We start from the raw sequence: 6,422 nt of genomic DNA, 5'->3' as shown, positions 1-6,422 counted from the left end.
GGAATGAGGGGGTTAAGCAGACTGCAGGGGGACACATTATTTCTCTGACACCTTTTAATGCAGGCCCAACATTTTCATCCAGTTCAGATCCATTTAAAATGTGACATTATATCTGAAAGTTGCCTTTTGTTCATTTGAGTAATTAATAATTTAAGTATATAACAAGGCCATCTTGATTCAAACACTTTGTAATCTGACTAGGAGGATATTTAAAATTCATTGCAGTACATTAAACTTGCACTGAACAGTTAGCTTCATCGCAAAATAAATAAATAGCCAATTTGCTTTGATCAGCAGAAATTCTGATAAAATCAGCAAAACACCAATTAAAATGTGAAAAATGCCCCCTACCGTAGTTATTCTAATGGAACATGGACTTAGAGGAAGGAACTGATTCCATGTTTATTTTCATACCAGCTGTGGCTTCCAAATGTAAATCATTTCATTTTTGCTAGTGTGGCGAGCTCCTGCAAGGTCCCTGCATTGATCCTGTGGTGGAACAATTTGTATTATATCATATGGCCGCTCTATGGGGGCTGCAGCTGAATTCCCTTCGTTTCCTGGCAAATCACTGTTCTCTCTAAATGTTTTACGAGTTTTCCCATCTCAGGCAGTACTACTGTCAACTGATCAAGGGCACAAGCTGTGACCAAATGACCCCCAGTCCTACCTGGCACGAGTGAACGCTGGTCCTAGGTGGGGGCAGCTTCTCTTGGAAGAATCACAACCCTCTGATCTTGCTTCCCGTCATATGAGTCATTTTAGTCCATCAGCACAATGCTGCTATCTGTCCACAATAATTCAGACTTCTGTCACGATGCGGCAAGTTCAAGTTCAGTATGTGTTTGTTCATTCCTAGTACTTAACCTAGTGCCGAGCGCCAAGGGCCTTGTGGGCGCTCAATAAATCAGTGCTGGAGGGACCAAGAAGTCCCACCTGAATGTCAGTCTCTTTCTAACTCAATGGCAGGTGCTTGAACCTCCTGATTTCAGAATCCAGAAAGCAAGTCTTAGGAGGACCTCAGTGCCTCCAAAATAAAGAGAATAATTACGGTGAAAGAGGAAAAAAAAAAACATTTAAAATTTCATTGCATGCCCTGTTTATGGAAAAGAACAAAAAATAGAATTGCTTCAGATAACAAGATGAGTTTTCTTCCCTCATCTGCCTTTTCTTCCATGTAGGCAGTTTCTTCTTGACAGAAACCCTGAGTTCATTTCTAACGAGCACCGTGGAATCTCTGTCAGTTCTGGACACTTCAGAAATTAGTAACAGGAAAGGAATGTGCAAAAATGAAAATAATTATGCTGTGTCGTGGGCGCTGTTTTCTTCTTTTGAATTTTTTCACCATGCTGTTTCATCATCTTTTCAATAATCACGCACAGTAGATATTTAAGAAGAAATGTCAGGATGAGACTCTCAGCATGGAACTGGGCCCATTTGCAAATGAACTTGCTCATTATCTAATTAGAAGATGGAGCCTATGTTTAAGCAAACCCACAATTCAAAACCCCCCAAATTAAATGTAAACACCTCCCGGCCACTCATAATGAGTTTAAAATTAAATGAAAGAACTGCCATTTTACTGAGTTCAAAACAACTAATTGTTTGGGGGCCGCTTTCACTCATTTGTCCAATTACTGCCATTCCATTTCACACTCTGAATCTATATTTTTGCCATAGTTAAGAAATTCCTTTTAATAATAAGGGAATGGGCCAGTCCATTCACCCATCAGATGAGTTCTGCATGTACGCCTTAACATATACACTGCAAAACTCAACCTTGAGTCTGTCCGTATGAATTTAAGACTGTATTTGTATTCTTAAAGAAAAGTTAGTGAGACACAAGATCTCATCTGCAGCCGGTCATTTGTTTTCATTTAATTAGAATGCATAGTGTAGTGAAAACAGAAAGGTCTTTGTAAAGAATCTCAGCCACCACCCACCACCACCGCCTGTTTGCTGAGATCTTAGGCGAGTACCTTAACCTCTCCAAGCCTCACTTTCCTGTATTTATAAAATGGAATAACACTACACCTAAATGGCAGGATTACTGTGAAGCCCGGATGATCATAAATGTAAAGCATGTAGGAGAAAGCTGAGCACATAGTAATCATTCAATAAATTCTAGCCACTGGGACTTCCCTGGCGGTGCAGTGGTTAAGATGCCATGCTTCCAATGCAGGGGGGCATGGGTTCAAACCCTGGTCAGGGAACTAAGATCCCACATGCTGTGAGGCCAATCAATCAATAAATAAAATAAACATAAAATAAAATAAAACAGGGCTTCCCTGGTGGTGCAGTGGTTGAGAGTCCGCCTGCCAATGCAGGGGACACGGGTTTGTGCCCCGGTCCGGGAAGATCCCACATGCCACAGAGCGGCTGGGCCCATGAGCCATGGCCCCTGAGCCTGCATGTCCGGAGCCTGTGCTCCGCAACGGGTGAGGCCACAACAGTGAGAGGCCCACGTACCGCAAAAATAAATAAATAAATAAATAAATAAATAAATAAAATAAAACAGCAAAATATTTAAAAATAATAATAACAAAAAAAATTCCAGCCACTAAAATTAGTCACAACCATGTCATGCTTAAAAAACATTCCATGTTAATAAGATACAGGGTCGAGGGAAGAGATATGGGAACATATGTATATGTATAACTGATTCACTCTGTTATAAAGCAGAAACTAACACACCATTGTAAAGCAATTATACCCCAATAAAGATGTTAAAAAAAAACAAACAACAAAACAAACAAAAAAAATAAGATACAGGGTCTTGGTCCTCAAAAGGGTTGCCAGATGTAGCAAATTAAAATACAGGACACAATAGTTGGGGCACACTTGTACTAAAAAAATTATTCAGTGTTTACCTGAAATTCACATTCAATGGGGGCATTCTGTATTGTATCTGGCTTAAGTTCTGGTACTTAAAGACCTTACAGGGCTTCCCTGGTGGCGCAGTGGTTGAGAGTCCGCCTGCCGATGCAGGGGACACGGGTTCGTGCCCCGGTCTGGGAAGATCCCACATGCCGCGGAGCGGCTGGGCCCGTGAGCCATGGCCGCTGAGCCTGCGCGTCCGGAGTCTGTGCTCCGCAACGGGAGAGGCCACAGCAGTGAGAGGCCCGCATACAGCAAAAAAAAAAAAAAAAAAAAAAAAAAAGACCTTACAAATGCATATTATCCTTTAAATAAATACTTGGGAATCAAGCAAAGTGCAGGTTAGAAGTGAAATGCTTAGATTATTACCTTAATACTTTACTTTAGGCATAGAGGCAGAAAGTTTCCACTGTCACTCTGGATGTCCTTGGGACACCATGACATGCAATCAACATTACCTGTCCTGGCTGATAATTCAGAGGATATGATGCCCTTATTTATAGCACCTTCAATTCCACAGACATTTTTACTTGACTAATTCGCTGTTTCATACCAGGCAGGGGGTGGGGAGGAAATCATTCAAACCACATGCTACTTTGAAGTTCAGTTACTTGGCTGGAAAACAGCAGATAAATTGATAACTGAAAATGGTCTGAAATTTGAATGATTCTTTTTCCACTTCAGCTAAATCTATTGAGCACACCCAAATAATTAAAAAGTGCTGAAAATAAGCAGTATTGGGGATTAATGAAAGCACTATATTCACTCTGTTGAATTTATTATTTTTAAATTATAGTACTCCCACTTCAAGGAATGGAATGAGGTTGAAACGAAGCAATTTTGTTGTTAAATATTGTCATTTAGAATAAAGTGCATGTGACTCTGGAACTGAGATAGCACAAGTTGTTGCTGTTTTCTGTTTATCCTTAGTTATTTCCCAGTGAACCAAAAAACAAAACAAAAGAAGAGTAACAACAAGGAAGTTCCATGACTCAATGATCCCACAGGGAAGTGGCCAGACTTGGCACAAAAGTTGCTCAGGGTGTGAGGACCAAGGAGGCAGAGATGGGCATTCAGATCCCGGGCAGCTCCTTCTGGGGTCCAGTTAGGAACGGCTCCTCTCTGCTCGTGCATTGGCTCTAACCTACTACGTCCGAGAACAGAGGGGGGTCATAGAGAGGAAACAGTGGGCAAAGAGAGAGACCTGGTAACATGTTCTTTGGGACAAAGACCCTACCCTCACTGAGCTTACTTTCTAGTGGAGGAGACAAACAGAACAATATTTTATGTTAGATGATGATAAGTGTTACAGAAGGAAAACTGGCTTTTTGGCTGTGTGACTTGAGGCAAATTACTTATCCTCTCTGAGATTCAATTTCCTTATCTGAAGAATGGAAGACACTACCTGCCATACAGTGTTCTTGTGAGGACTAGAAATGATATATGCAAAGGGCAGCACATAGTTCCTGGGGAACAGAAGTGGTAACTGTAATGGCTTGCATTACTATTATTTTCATTATTATTATTTTTTGCTCTGTCTCATTAGAAATGGAAACCAGCAAATTAAAAAAAAATACGATATGATATCACTTATATGTGGAATCTAAAATATGACACAAATGATCATATCTACAAAACAGTAACAGACTCACAGACATAGAGAACAGACTTGTGGTTGCCAAGGTGGGGGGGCAGGGAAGGAGTGGGAGTTAGGGATTAGCGGCCGCAAACTAGTATACATAGAATGGATAAACAACAAGGTTCTACTGTAGAGCACAGGGAACTATCAATATATTCAATATCCTGTGATGAACCATAATGAAAGAGAATATGAAAAGGAATATATATATAACTGAGTCACTCTACTGTACAGCAGACATGAACACAACATTGTAAATCAATTATACTTCAATAAAATTAAAAAAAGAAAAAAAAAGAAATGGAAACCAGAAAAGGTAAAGTCGCCAGATAAAGTATAGGATGCCCAGTTAAATTTGAATTTCAGATAAATAACGTATAATTTTTTTAGCATAAGCATGTCCCACACGATATATGGAACATGCTCAATACTGAAAAAAAAAATCATTCATTGCCTATCTGAAATTCAAATTTAACTAGGCATCTCCATTTTTCCCAAATTGGCAACCCTAAGCAAAAGGTCCCTTCCAAGAAGCCTGCTGAAAGTGAAATCCTTCTGAGTCAAGTTCTCCTTTCCTATTAACTTTTTTTTGTAATGTGGATGCTTTCTTAATTTCATTTTATTTTTAACTTTGCGTGACAGCAAATTTCTTATTAGGGAGAAGGTGTAGAGTGCTACTATCCTCAGGTCAGCTTTGTACTCCTTAGAGCAGGGCCTGCGCATGTTGGATCACTAGGAGGGCGTTCTTGTCTGTAAAATGGGGTATAAAATAGCGGTCACCTAGCTTATAGGGCACTGCAGTCTGTAGAGAACTCAGTGTGGACACTGAGACAGGGAGTGTGCACAAAAAAGGGATGCTATTATTGTTATTATTTACTCACTCATTCAACAAACATTCACTGAGTTCCTGCGCTATGGCAGGCACTGGTGAGGCACTGGGAATAGAGCAGTGAGTAATTCTCAACCTGCTGGGAGCTTCCATATGGCACAGACCCCATTCTCACAGAGCTTAATTTCTAACAGGGGAGACAAACAAACAAAAACGTTATGTCCAGTGATGATAAATGCTATGGAAGAAAAAAAAAAAAACAGTGGGGTTAGGGACTTCCCTGGTGGTGCAGTGGTTAAGACTCCACGCTTCCAACGCAGGGGGCGCGGGTTCGATCCCTGGTCGGGGAACTAAGATCTCACATGCTGCGCAGCCAAAAAAAAAAAAAGAGTGGGGTTAGAGAGTGATAGCAAGCTGTTCTCAATAGGGTGGCTGGGGGAGGGAGGCAGCGCTGACGAGTGATATTAGAGCAGAATTCTTCATGAAGTTAGGGAGCAAACCACACCGATCTCTGGGAGAAGAACATTCCAGGAAGAGAGAACAGCAAAGGCATATACCCTGATGCAGGCGAGCGTTGACAGGTCGCAGTGAACCCGTTATTGATGAGACGGATCAGGAAAACCTATTTTGGTTTCCACAAGCAGGTTTACCTGGAAATGCTGGCCTCACATAGACCTCAGGTTCTCAATTTCAGCCCAGTTGGAACCACTGCCTACAAAGCTTACGTTAATGACCCCAAAGCTTACTTTGACAACGACCCTGTGTATGTGTCTCAAGGTCTGAGAAACTGCCACTTTGGGGGCTTGTTCATAAGGCGAGCAAACATTCCCCCAGCTGCTGCCATGGCCTTTATGCAGCCCCATCGACACTAAAAGGTGATGCTCCCATAGCCACCCAAATGTTGTGCTAAACATAGGATCTTACAACCGGAAGACAACTTCCAGCTGCCCTTGTCCAGCTCCACCTTTGCTTTCTATTTCAGCCACTTTCTTCCTCAACTTCTCATTTCTATCCTTTGCCATATTAAACAATTATTACAAAATTTTGTCCCTGCAAGTGTCTCGTATTCAACCCTGA

Source organism: Lipotes vexillifer, unplaced genomic scaffold (genome assembly GCF_000442215.2).
Source record: "Lipotes vexillifer unplaced genomic scaffold, Lipotes_vexillifer_v1.1 scaffold102, whole genome shotgun sequence".
Taxonomy (NCBI): domain Eukaryota; kingdom Metazoa; phylum Chordata; class Mammalia; order Artiodactyla; family Lipotidae; genus Lipotes; species Lipotes vexillifer.
Note: the sequence above shows the minus strand (reverse complement) of the source record.